We start from the raw sequence: 14333 nt of genomic DNA on the forward strand, positions 1-14333 counted from the left end.
GTATTTTACCAAAACCTTGATCTCACCATATTCATCACTGTGAGAGGGTTGTTTGGTTTTCTGGGAAGCAATTAAGAAGGAACCAATCTACATTGGTTAATGCTACGGTCTAGTAGCAGAATCTAGGAAGCTAGAAAAGAAAAAGGTTCGGCGCAACCTCGTTGGAGCAAGAAGCTTGGAGGGCTTAGGTGCACTGGGTAGATTAGGCTTGGAGGGTCTATTGCTGTCCATGTATCTCAACTACATTTTCTAGTGGATTGTTTACCGCTTAGAGGGCGGCGGAGAGGTTTTACGCCAAGAGCTTCGGTTTCCTCTTCGATAACACATCGCATGTTGTCTTTGTGTTTGCATCTTCCTTCCTTTTTATTTTTTCCTTTTATTATCTGCTGTGGGTTGTGATTTTAATTTAGCTTAGATAGTTTTACCAATTCTATATTATAGCTTATGTTCATTTTCCGCACACTAGTTGTTTGACATATATCTTGAATTGGTCAATTTGTAAATTGGGGGTCTAAACGTTCAAGGGTGTTTATACACATATTTGAACTTTCAATTGGTATCAAAGCGGGTACACTTCTAGTGGTTTCATTACCATTGTGTGATCCTTGACTCCCTATTGAGATGGATCAGTCTCAATCCCTAAATGCACCTCCATATTTTGATGGTAGTAATTATGCTTTTTGGAAGGTTCGCATGAGAGCTTTTCTGTGTTCTATTGATGAATCCGTTTGGGATGCTGTTGAGATAGGTTGGACCAGGCCTGAGGAAGCCAAATCCACATGGGATAAAGCAGCACTTGCTGCATCTAATGCTAACAGTAAAGCACTCAATGCTATTTTCTGTGGTGTGTCTCCAGATGAATTTCACAGGATCTCTCACATTACCGTTGCTAAAGAAGCATGGGAGATATTGGAGACCACTTACGAAGGCACGAAGAAGGTAAAAGACACCAAGCTGCAGATACTAGCCACTCGGTTTGAGGAGTTAAAAATGAGTGAGGATGAGTCCTTTGACTCTTTCTATAACAAGTTGAATGAGGTGATTGTAAGCAAGTTCAATTTGGGAGAGAAAACGGAGGATTCTAAGATTGTAAGGAAGATCCTTCGATCATTGCCAGAAAGTTTTCGTGCTAAAGTGACAGCGATTGAGGAGAGCAAGGACCTTGATGACATCAAAGTCCAGGAGCTGGTTGGTTCTCTACAGACCTATGAGATGTCGCTGCCCAATCAACGAAAGAGTAAATCTCTTGCTCTTAAGACCATTAATGAGAAGGTGGAAGATCATGACTCATCGGGAGAAGACGTGGTTGACAAAGATGTTGCATACCTTGTAAAAAATTTCAGAAAATTCTTGAAATTCAAAAATAATGGCAAATTTGGTGATAAAGGAAAATTCCAAAGTTCAGGAAGGGAGAAAAGGGAATTCAAAAAGAAAGATGGAAAAGAATCCCAACCTACACAAGGTCTCACTTGTTTCGAATGTAACGGGCATGGACACTTTAAGAAAGAATGTCCGAATTATTTGAAATCGAAAGACAAAGTGTATGCCATGACATTGAGTGACTCGGATTCATCCGACTCAGAATCTGAAGAAAGCTGTGATGGAGAGGGGAACTATTCAGTTTTTATGACTATTGCCCATGTTGAGTCTTCAGACGAGTTGAATCTACGAGACCTTGGAGAACATAGTGATAAAGAATCACTAGGAATTGTTGAAGAATCAGATACTAAAGAAAATGAAAGCACAGCCAATCTTCAAGAGAATTATAACTCACTCCTGGAGAAGTTAGGTGAGTACACAAGGGTGGGCAAGGCAGCTGTGAGAAAAATGAAGAAGGCAGAGGAGGATTATAAAAGTCTCCTAATCCGATATAGGGAGGCCAAATGTGAGATAGAAACACTGAACGGTGAGCTGTCAGAAGCTTACACAAAAGTGAGATTCCTTGAGCAAGAGGTTGTGCAAGCAAATGCTAAAATTGAGAGGGTCACTACCAAGAAACTAGATGATGTTATTTCATCTCAAAAGAGCTTTTCAGACAAATCCGGGTTGGGATATACCGGAGGAAGTAGCTCATCTGGAAATGTCACTAAAGAAGTGAAGTTTATAAAAGCCAAAGAATCAGCTGATGTTGGTCCTATTGCTGAGAAGCCCAAGATAGAGGAGAAGAGAAATATGGGGAACGAATGGTTGTTGAATTCCCGTAATCAATCTATAGGCAGGTCTGAATCTCGAGCCAAGTCTCGTCCACGACCACAAAGAGGTCCTAGATCAACTTATGTGTGTCATCATTGCGGTCTTCAAGAGCATACTCGACCAAATTGTTAAAAGCTGAGAGCAAAGAATAGTGCAACTCCTCAAAGGTCACGAGGACCAAGAAATGATAGAAGAAATTGGGCTGGAGAACCATCAAGAGATCAAACGGTGATCCCGGAATGATGAACGTGATAAAGATGATTGGTGCATTCACCAACTGCTTGGAAAGCTTCACACGAAGGTTTGAAAGCCCTAACTCCCGTACCCAATCCTATAAGGAAATCACCCCAAACGCAAGTGATGTGTGGGTGAAAAAGGGTACTCATGCATAAGCATTACAACATGTCCATGCATTAATACTTCTTATGCTTTGTGACGATGTTTGATTGATTGCTTGTTGTTTATGTTGATGGTTGTTTGCTTGTCTATTTGTGCATACTTTTGATTTTGTTTTTGTTTTTGATCAATCTTTTTCTCCTTGTGTCAAAAAATCCAAAAATCACATAAAAATTAGAAAATCAAAAAGTTTGATTGACATTGTTGAGTTTTTTGTCTCAAAACTTGTTTTGCCTTGTACCTTTGTGCTAATGGCTTTGTGCATTTTCGAGCATAGCTTGTTTCTTTGTACTCTTATCACTGTAGGAGAAATCTTGAAATCTATGTGATTGTTGTAAATAGATTTTCAAACTTGTCATAAATGATTAGTGAATGGTTATGATGATCTTGAGACATGCATAGACTTGTGTCTATATATCTTCACACTCTTTATTTTTGTTTTTGCTAAAAAGAGCTCACCAAATGTAAATCTCCAAATGAAAAGAGATATTGAGTTGCAAAAGCTTGTCGCACATTCTACTATTCGACTAGGAAAAATGGTAAGCGACTTAAAATTAAAGTGAATGTTTATTCAAAAAACCAATGGCTAGTTCATTAAAGTAAAATATCAAATATCACTCTCACAATGAGAGGTGAGTGTCTCGAAAAAGATAAAAAAGATAAAATGTTATGATTGAAAGTGAAGTCAAATATAAAGCTCCAAGATATGTTATCAAGTTTTGTGGGAGGTCATATATACATATTTCTATAATTGAGATGGATCACTTAATCTAGTGCTAATTGTGTATGCCTTGGTTGAATTGATCATTGAACCTTCACATTAGACTAAGGACATTCTCATTGTTGATATCTACATACAACACACAAGTTTATGTTCAATAAATTCCATAGTCATTTGTGTGATTGTACTTGATGAAATGTGTTTTTACATGCTCAATCTTTGTTAATTCAAATACAAATTTTTTTTTGAGTGTTTTAGGTGTTTTTGGAAAGTATTTTGTTCTAAAAATCTGAAAATCTCAGAAATTCATTTTTGCCCTGTTTTGGCCACTCAGTTGCGGGTAAGTCAAGTCGCAGGCCTCGGTCGCGAGTTCGCGGGTCATTTTTGGCGACTTGGTCGCGAGTGGAAGGTCCAGTCGTGAGGGTTACTCAGAGATTTTCGCGGCTCAGCTCGCGACTTCCTCGCGGGTAGACCTTCCAGTCGCGAAAAATACTTAGAAAATTTTTTCAAAATTCTGTCTTTGAGTGTTTTGGCGACTTCACTTGGCAGCTTGTTGGCGACTCACTTAAGTCGCGAAAAACGCGTGTTTGGCAAAAATAGGAGCAGTTTTTAAATCTTTTTCAGTTTTCCCTCGAACTTTTGTGACTATTCATCTTCTTTCTCAACTATCTCCTTCCCAAACACTTCGTGTACCCATTTTCAAACTCCATTGGTGCTTCATTTCTTCTCAAAATCATCAAGAAAAGGTATGGGTCTTGTTTTCCTCATCTCATATTCCCTGCTTAATGAATATTTTTCTTGCCATTTGGATAGATATTGTATTCGAAACATTCATCTCTTTGTTTAATGGGTATGGCTGGTTGTGTTTGTTGTTGATTTCATCCGCTTTCATTTTGCTGGTCACACTGTGTTTCTTCTTTGTTCTGTTATTTGCCTGTTGTTGATTCTCAACCTCTTTTGTTAAATGGGTTTGGTATTTTTGTGACTTGCTTCATTCATTTGTGGGTGTATTGAAGTATGCTTGCGGCATTGGATTACTTATCTCATATTACTGTGCTTTTTGTTGACATAACGTGTGTGTGATGGCATCTTGAAAGTATACCTTTAAAGCACTTCATTTTCTGAATGTTGTGTCTCACTACCATGTGCTCTATTTTGGGTGTTCTGATCCTTCATTTTGAAATTTTATGCCTGTTCCTATCTTATGTGGTCTGTTTTATGCTATCCGTTCTTAATGTTCGAATGTTGTCTTTTTATGCATATCATGGTTATGGTAGACTGTCTCATTGACAGTTATTTATGAATTTGTGTCTCTTTATGCTCTATTGCACTTTCACCATTTTGCTACACCTGTTGTATTGTGCTCCTTAGTATTGATGGTGGTTTGTTTGGGTCTGACCTGTCTTAAGTTTGTATTTGTATATTAAAATCTCTGGTTTACACTCTTATTTGCATCTAATTATGTTGATATTTATCTTGTGTGGTGCTGTTTTTGGTTCTTTGCTGTGGGCCTATTCTCTTGCAGATGTCTCGTCGATCCTTTAAGGGTAAAGACATTGTTGCTGACGATCCAGCAACCCCAGTTGCTAAAAGGACTCGTCTCCCATCACAGTCATCTCAAGACTCCAATGAGGAGAGGTTTAGAACCCCGCTTACCTCACACATCTACTTAAACATCTTGACAAGTCAACTCCTATAGTGGAACGGGTGTTGGAGTTTAACACCTTAGGGACCACTTTTATCCCTCGAATCTTTGAGCCCCGAGATTAGGCAAACTTGTTTGGGAACTTTGTCGATCCAATGGATGAACTGGTTAAGGAATGCTTCTCCAATGCAAGTGATCTTAGAGTTGAACTTATTTTCTGGGTCAGAGGAAAGGAATTTGGCATTTCCCCGAACTCCATCGCTGATATTCTCGGCATCACTAGACCTCAGAATGTGGATCTAACTCTGTACGATGATCGAACTCCAGACATTCAAGACATTCTACAAATCCTAGGATCTGATCATGAAGTATCCCATACAGGCACATCCATCAGCACCGCAAAGTTTGCACCAGAGCTGACCACATTGAAGTTGATCATGTTCTCTAATCTCTACCCACTATCCAACACTACCTTCATAAATCTTGGGAGAGCTCAATTCCTTTGTGATCTTATTACAGGAGCCCCCATTGATATCTGTGCTCACATTTTTCAAACTATGAGGAAGACCGCGGTTCAAACTACAGCTCGAGGAACTATTCCATTTTGCAGTCTCATCATAAAGCTCATTCTTCGTGAAGGCGTTGTTCCTCCCACAAATGGTAAAATGTTGACCCGTCAGCGTCCTATTTCCATGTACTCTCTTCAAGCTAGCAAAAGTCACTCCTCTAAAACACCAAAGAGTGCACACATCTCTCCGATTACTCCATCTGCTCCTGAGTCAGAGACACTTGTACATACCACACCTACTTCATATGTTATTCGTGAAGTTCCACAAGCTAGCATTCCGCAAGCACAGACTGATCCTCAAACTGATAGAGTGGGTAATATGCTTGAAAATATTCAGAAACGCATTGATGAGATGGTGACACTTCTCTACTCCACAAACAACCATGTTCAAATGCGTCTCGAGACTATGGAGAATTAGCTAGACGCTATTCAACGGAAGTTGGACGACAGCCTTTAGCTATTCGTGCCAAAAAGGGGGAGAGCATTCAGTAAGGGGGAGAAAGCTCAAAGGGAAGTGTGCATAGTAATAGGGGAGTCCACACATACTTTTGTTTTATGCCTTATCCTTTAAACTTATAGGTTTATGTTTTTGGATATTTAGTGTTTCTTTGGGTTTGATACACTGTGGTTTTGGTGTATTCTTGTTTCTAACTCATAACTTATAATCTTGATTTACTCTTTTATATATAATGTTGATGTTATTCAGTTTAAATTGATATATTATGTTTTGTACCCATGTGCTTATGTAAGCTTTTAGGGTTAATGTTTTATGCAAGCTTGTAGGCTTTATGGTTTGTACCATGCTTTATGCAGTCCTTTATACTTTGTTTAAATCAGTACTTCTATCTAAATGTCTTGCATTTTGTTTTAAGTACTGTCACTCTTGTGCCCTTGTAGGATTGTTCCTAGATGCATATACTTAGTGTATTATGCATTGGTTGAGTGTTATGCATACAAGTAACTTGCTTTGATCTTGTTAACTTGTATGTTCAAGTGTTCATTCCAAGTGTGAATGAGCACTGTGATCAGTACCTTCTGGTGATTACTTGGTTGATCAAGCCATGATTTAATACTTCACTTCATCCTTGCTTGATCACTTTAAGCCTATTTCATATGCATTTCATACTTTTCTGCATACAATGATCATAGTGTATTGTTGTGTTTCAGGAGTTTCATGTTCTTATGATTCAAGTGCTTCACAGCTTCTAGAGTTAGGTGTGAGTGAGTTTTGTTCAACTGTTCCCAACTCACATGTTAAGTCTAGAGCCTGTTTTAGGGTTTTGTCACGGAATAGCCAAAGGGGGAGATTGTAAGGTTGAATTTAATCAACCATTTTATTGGCTTTATTCTGTGCCAAATTTGCTTGTATTTCAGCATTTAGTAACCCTGTATTTAGGTGGGTTTTGTTGTAAGGGTAGTGAGTGAGATAGAATGTTGATTGCTCAAGAGTGTGCAAGAAAACAGAGACTCACAGCTTGATCTCGTGGGTGGCTCGCGGCTTCAAGCCGCCGGACGCAGCACACGTGCCAAGCATGCCAGAAGGTGAACAGTCATGCTAGCTGGAGCACTACAGGACAAAACATGACAACTGGCCATACGGTTATCTCGCGACTGGGTCCGCGACTTAGTCAAGTCGCGAGGCTAAGCCGCGAGCCACCCTTGTTTTGTAAAACCTGACGTTTCACATTCCTCACTCACTCCAGTATAAATACCCCTTATACCCACAAATGAAAGAGAGCTTCTAGAAAGAATTTTGAGAGAGAAACCCTAAAGAAAAATAAGATTGATTCACCTACAATCTATACATTAGAGTCTCTTCAAATTCCTCAACTCTCTTCCTCTCCATTGTCAAATCCTTGAGAGGCATTTTACCAAAACCTTGTTCTCACCATATTCATCACTATGAGAGGGCTGTTTGGTTTTCTGGGAAGCAATTAGGAAGGAACTAATCTACATTGGTTGATGCTACGGTCTAGTAACGGAATCCGGGAAGCTAGAAAAGAAAAAGGTTCGGCGCAACCTGGTTGGAGTAAGAAGCTTGGAGGGCTTAGGTGCACTGGGTAGATTAGGCTTGGAGGGTCTATTGTTGTCCATGTATCCCAACTACATTTTCTAGTGGATTGTTTACCGCTTGGAGGGCGGCGAAGAGGTTTTACGCCGAGGGCTTCGGTTTCCTCTTCGATAACACATCGCGTGTTGTCTTTGTGTTTGCATCTTCCTTCCCTTTTATCTTTGCCTTTTATTATCTGCTGTGGGTTGTGATTTTAATTTGGCTTAGATAGTTTTACCAATTCTATATTATAGCTTATGTTCTTTTTCCGCACACTAGTTGTTTGACATATAGCTTGAATTGGTCAATTTGTAAATTGGGGGTCTAAACGTTCAAGGATGTTTATACACATATTTGAACTTTCAGTTAGCTTCTCACCTGCAAACCTTTCAATAAGCGGGCTGCCCAAAGCACTCTAAAGAGAGCATAGGGTTTGGAGAATAGAGTTAGTTTACTTTTGTTTTTTATATTATGTTTCATATTATTGTTTATATGTCGTTCTTTCCACACATGTGGTGATGTGTTTGTTGACTGTTTCAGGAAAGACAGGTGCATTTTGATCAAGACCTTCTACCTCTTCTTGCAACTTCTAGGTTAGGAGTCTTAGTTTGGGATTTGTGATCTAATTGTGCATTTTATTGTATTGGGTTGTTCTTGTATTTGAGCATTTCATTTTGTATGAAATTTTTGTCACGAATTGCCAAAGGGGGAGTTTGTTAGGTTCTAAATGTTTAGAACAATTGGCAAATCGTGAACACAAAATTGTCTAGATATAGATCTTAGAGTCTATAGGTTTTATTAGACAATGCTCAATGTGATTCAAGTCAAGATTTAAGAACATACAAGCTGCAGGAAGAAGATTTCATAATCTGTCTGGCTCGACCGATCGAAAGACAGGCTCGACCGATCGAAAATCGTATCTGCAGAATTTTAATTAAGCCCAAACAGCAGTTCAAGCCCATTTAGGATTAGGGTTTCTAATCTACTTCTCCTAGTATATAAAGGAAACCCTAAGCACGTTTTTGTGTGGCTTTTCAGAGAGAAAAGAGTGTGCCTCTTTTGTATTTAGGGTTTTGTCCCTAAAAATCTCTCTTATGTCTTCTACCGGTGCTATTCCTTGAATAATCTCAAGATCCGGTATTGTAGAAGTTGCTACCTTCTCTTGTCATCAAAGGTGTTGATGATCTAAACCTTCAAGGGTGGTCTTGGAGTCACAAACAGGAGTGTTTGTGTTGCTAAACCTTTGAGTGGGATCTCAAAGTCATAAACGGGGGTGTTTGTGTTTTGCAAAGGCCAAAGAAAGAAGGAGTCTGTGGATTCGGAGCTTGCACATGGTTGTGTCAGTAAGTTCTACTGGTTGGTAGCATTAGGAAGACAAGCGGGGGTGCTTGTAAGTCCTTTTGTATGAATTTCGATTCTTTCTAGTGGATTTGTTTTTTACCTTGAGGATAGCTAGGTTAAATCCTCCCTAGGTTTTTTACCGGTTTGGTTTTCCTAGGTGATTATATCATTGTCTTATTTATTTTCCGCTGTTATGCATGATATGATTGTTTGATTGTGATAACCTAGACTTGGAATTTGGACTAAGTAACAACTTGGCTAATTAACTAGGTCAATCAATTGTTTAAGGGGTCTAAAAACCAACAATCTTCATATAAGAAACTCTTCAAATTCTTCTACTCTCTTCCTTTCTATTGTTAAATCCTTGAGAGGCCTTTTACCAAAACCTTTTCTCACTATATCCGTTACTGTGAGAGGGCTGTTTGGTGTTCTGGGAAGCAGTTAGGAAGGAACCAATTTCACATTGGTTGATGCTATGGTCAAGTAGCGGAATCCGGGAAGCTAGAAAAGAAATAAGTTCGGCGTAACCTCGTTGGAGCAAGAAGCTTGGAGGGCTTAGGTACACTGGGTAGATTAGGCTTGGAGGGTCTATTGCTGTTCATGTATCCCAACTACATTTTCTAGTGGATTACTTACCATTTGGAGGTCGGTGGAGAGGTTTTACGCTGAGGGCTTCAATTTCCTCTTCGGTTTCCTCTTCGATAACACATCGTTGTGTTGTCCTTGTGTTTGCATCTTTTTTCCCTTAATCTTTGCCTTTTATTTTCTGCTGTGGATGTGATTTTAATTGGCTTAGATTGTTTACCAATTCTGTTTATAGGTTGTGTTCATTTTCCGCACACTTGTTGTTTGTCATAAAGCTTGAATTGGTTAATTTGTAATTGGGGGTCTAAACGTTCAAGAGTGTTTTATACACTGTTGGAACTTTCACACTTAATTGTAGCCCACTTCGATTCATCAATTGAGAGTGTAACATCAATAGATAGATGATGTGATAACCACACTCCACTTTGACAATCCCATGTAGCACACAATTTTGCAGATATATTAGCCAATGGCAACTATCTACTAATATGAAAACTGATGATCATAAATCTTTTTATTTTTTCTTTTTTTACTTTCTTTTTAATTGGTATTAGGTTTTAGATTGAAAAATTCCATGACAATGTAATAAATAATGATCAAGTTTGTAATATGCTGATCAATGATAAAGATCGCAATGTGAAGATGCAATGTAAAGAGACATTTTATCAGGATTTCAACTGCCTTGATTGATCAAACATCAAGTTTTGATAGACTTTCATTCTCATCTCAATTGATTGAAAGATGATTTTTGATAGCTAATCCTATTTGATTGTGACTTGATCAATCGGAAATCATGAAAACAAAATCTAGTGTGTTTTAATTAAAGGCGGGTTGCCTTGGTTTTCGTACCATACTTGCATAACATATAAAAGACTTTTTATAAACCTAACTTCACACAAGGTTTAGAAAGATTGTGGTTGTGCACCATAAACAGTGATAAACTAAACCTAATTTGTTCAACCTGGAAGTTCGAAATGTCAATATGCACTACAAAGTTGCTACCATATTGGTAATCAAAACTGAAACCACAAAGTTTATCGACCCAATATACATACCACTGTAGTATTCAAACCATCAAGAAAAGTCATTGGAGTCGATCAAAAATTCTAGTAGTGAACATAGATGGGTTGTTCCTGAAGGGGTTCGTGTACAAAGAGTTCAGACATTCTAAAACTGCTATAGGTCAACAGGGTACTGTCTAGAGTAAAGTGAGTTTAACTAGATTTTCTTAGTTGGGTTAGGTTACACTCAGAATGTTTTTTTTTCCTTTGGAGTTTTTTCAAATAGTTTTTCACTTCATTACCAAATTTGAGTTACTACTGTCTCTTTGTTTACTCTTTAGATTTGGTACTTGTTGTGGTTGTGATTAACTTAACATCATTAAAATTGCTAATTAAATTGGCATAATTGTTAAATAGTTAATTAATTGACTAAAGTACAATTTTAGCTTTTAAAGTTTGGGGTTGTTTTCCGTTTGGTCCATTATATTTTTAACTTTTCATGTTGGCCCTTCACATTTGATTTCGTTTTCATATTAACCCTGTCGTCCATTTCTGATAATAATCTGACCATTAAGTGTCAAATAAGTGGCATCCATTAAATCACATTAGTATAATTTTTGGTATTACTAGATTACCGATTGAAATGATCAATCAGGGCAATATGAATACTAAATCAAATTATAAGGACCAAAATAAAAATAATTCCAAAATTTAAGAGTAAAAGATGTACTTTAATCTAATTAATGAGTTTACATAATATTTCTCATTAGGCATTAATCCTGAAGCAAATAGGGAACTTGAATCTAATCAAAATGTTAGATCGTTTGCGTAGTTGATGAACTAGGTCCACGATATCAAACAAATAGGCATAAAAAATTAGAGCCAAGCTAAATTAGCATTGAACTGAAATTTTAGTTGAAGGATCTTAGTTTAAATAATAATAAATCCTTCCAATTTATGTTCTTCCTGAATTGACAGATACAGAAGAAAACAAGATTAAAAAACAAGAAGCTAGTTGTCTTTGAAGTAAATTAGTTAAGCACAATGGATTAGAAACCAAATAAGGATAATATCTCCTGAAGAAGTCCATAATTTTGGGGTCACGACTATTCTATATATATAATAATAGGTGAAGCAGATAGAAACTTAAATTGCAATTCCAAATTAGAACTCTAATGTTGTGCCATGTGTCTACATCTATGTGGCGATCAGTTCATAATTATCCTTCCAATTGTTCAATTAGAATTTGAAATTGAAGTTGAATTTTGCTCCATGTGGCTAAATGTATGTGGGCCCATTCTCATTAAAACCACTTCTATGTATCGGATCAAGTGAATTACTATGCTAATTAAGTTTTTTCTTGATTTTGCAATCAAATGTGAAAACCAAAGAAGCTATTTTTATACCCAATGAAATCACTGATTTCACAAGAGACAGGGGGAGGGGGAGAGTCATAGAGATTTCTTTGGAAAAATTCTTTTAATAATGATTGTTTCCTCCTTTGGTTCAGACCTGCCAGGTCCAAGCATTGCAGCATTTATAATCGCTGTGTTGCTCGCTTTGACCATCATTGTGGATGGATGGTAAAATATCAAACTATTTTGTTTATTATTTTTTAATCTTTTGTAGTGAGATGGCTTGTTTTTTAACTGTTAAATATTACTTTCAATTTCTACTTAGCTCTTCATTGGTGCAAAATAATTGTATAGGGGAGAGAAACACTGGCTACTTTATGGCTTTTCTTTTGTAGTGAGTAATATCTGATTTGCAATAGAGTTTCTAGATATATGCTATGGTAAATAGGCTTCTCTGGCTACATAAAACAGTTCATTATTTTAGTTAGTACCTCCTTCTTAGAAGATGTTGATAATGAGGGGTAGCAAATCTATCTCTACTGCTAATGTTATGAGATGGGCCTTTGAACAAAGCTTTAATTTTCTTCTGTTTGGAAATTTGACCATTTAATCCTCATGTCCAAGATTGTGAGGGGATTAGGAAAAAGAAGACATACTTTCTATGCTATATAAAACTTTTGAAATTCATGGCACAGTAGTGGAGAAGTTCCAAACTATTTTCTTAACTTTCGTTCCAAGTTTTAAATAGCGTCAATCAGTGAGAAGTTTCCTTGATGTTTCTTCTATATTTTTGTATCAATTATTGTAACTTTATTTGAGATGTAAGGCAATATGTTGTATCTATTTGTTCTTCTCTGATTTTTATTTTAAGATTGTTTTTCAAGTTTTATTTATTTTACATGCTTCTTTAACGATTTGCAGGCATTTCCTTCTCTGCATATATGGAGCAGTTACCATTGGGCTGATTTGTGCTAGACGATTAAAAGATACAACTCTTAAACTGGTAAAATTCTGATTTGCATTATATAATTTCAAGTTTATGGCTCAGTTGCATTTGAACCTAAATATGACATCTTTTTCCCTGTTTATTTGTTGCAGTTTATTATGGTGTAGAAAATTCTTTTTTAAGTTTAGCTCCACATGTTGTACAGGTGAGTGCTCTATTTCCCTACTTTTTCTGTCATGATTTTATATCTCTAGATTCCTCCTCAAATAAAGGTCCACTATGAAGAAACTTAAAGGAAGAATAATCTTTAACTGCTTTAAGGGCATATTTGAATTCTTCTTTATCCACCTAGCAGCTCCCCCCTTATAAGTTCTTAGTGAAGGGTGAGGTCATGGGTTCAAGACCCACTGGGTGCAATTTAAAAAAAAAAAAAAAAAAAAAAAAAAGGTTTCAGTAAAGGTTTACTGTTGTCATGTTGATGATTGATGATTAATGGCATTGAAAATTCTTTTCATAGTTTAACTCCACATGTTGTATAGATGAGTAAGTTTTTTCTTGATTTTGCAGCCAAACATGAAAACTAAAGAGGCTATTTTTATACCCAATGAAATCACTGATTTCACAAGAGACAGAGGGAGGGAGAGAGTCATAAGGCACTGTGAAGGAGAGATTAAGGACCACCACTGTGTTAGACCATCTCCCACCTTCAACCCAGCCTTTTGCCACCAATATATACTGCCTGAACCACTATTGATACATGTATCTTTAAACAATAAAAATTGGTATCAAATATGATTTAGGTTTTGTTATTTTGGGTTGATTTTATTAATTTAGGTATTTGGGTTATTGGTTTTGATTAAGCTTGAATGACGAAGAAATAAAGGGCATGATCAAAGATGTTTGAAACCCATTTAGCTTAGGGTTGACAGCCATTGAAGATATTGCCAAGAAACAAGGAATTTTCTTTGCTTAAATGTGGTTTGGTTATCATCCTATGTGATGTTCTTTTTTTCTTCTTCTTCTTATTTCAATTCATTCTCTGAATTTTATTTAGTTTTTTTATTTTTATTATCATTTGTTTTTTAATTCCTTTTGATTTTGGTGTCTTTTTTTTTCCTTCAAATTTTCGTATCTACTGGTTTGGGTGTCAATGTTAACTTTCTAATTTAATGAATACTCCAAACTGGATTGAGTATTGCACGCCAACAATTTGATTTGTATTACCCTTTTCTTATTATAATTATGATTGTTGTTTGGAATGTAAAATTGTATTATTTTATTTTTCTATTTGTCTACAGGGGAAAAGAACGAGGCACTCCATACATATAGCAGAACTCTTGCAAAGGTCTATTTCTACCCTCTTTTGTGAAACTTTATTTCTTCTGCCATCACACCACCATAGCCATTTTTGGGTAGGTTCCTTTGACTCTTCGTTGATTCAATTTTAATATCATTTATCATTGATTCATTTCAAGTATAGATTCCCTATGAGATCTCGACTGCACTCTTTGTTAATGTTTCTTTATTTATTT

This window comes from Quercus lobata, chromosome 8, assembly GCF_001633185.2.
Source record: "Quercus lobata isolate SW786 chromosome 8, ValleyOak3.0 Primary Assembly, whole genome shotgun sequence".
Lineage (NCBI taxonomy): Eukaryota > Viridiplantae > Streptophyta > Magnoliopsida > Fagales > Fagaceae > Quercus > Quercus lobata.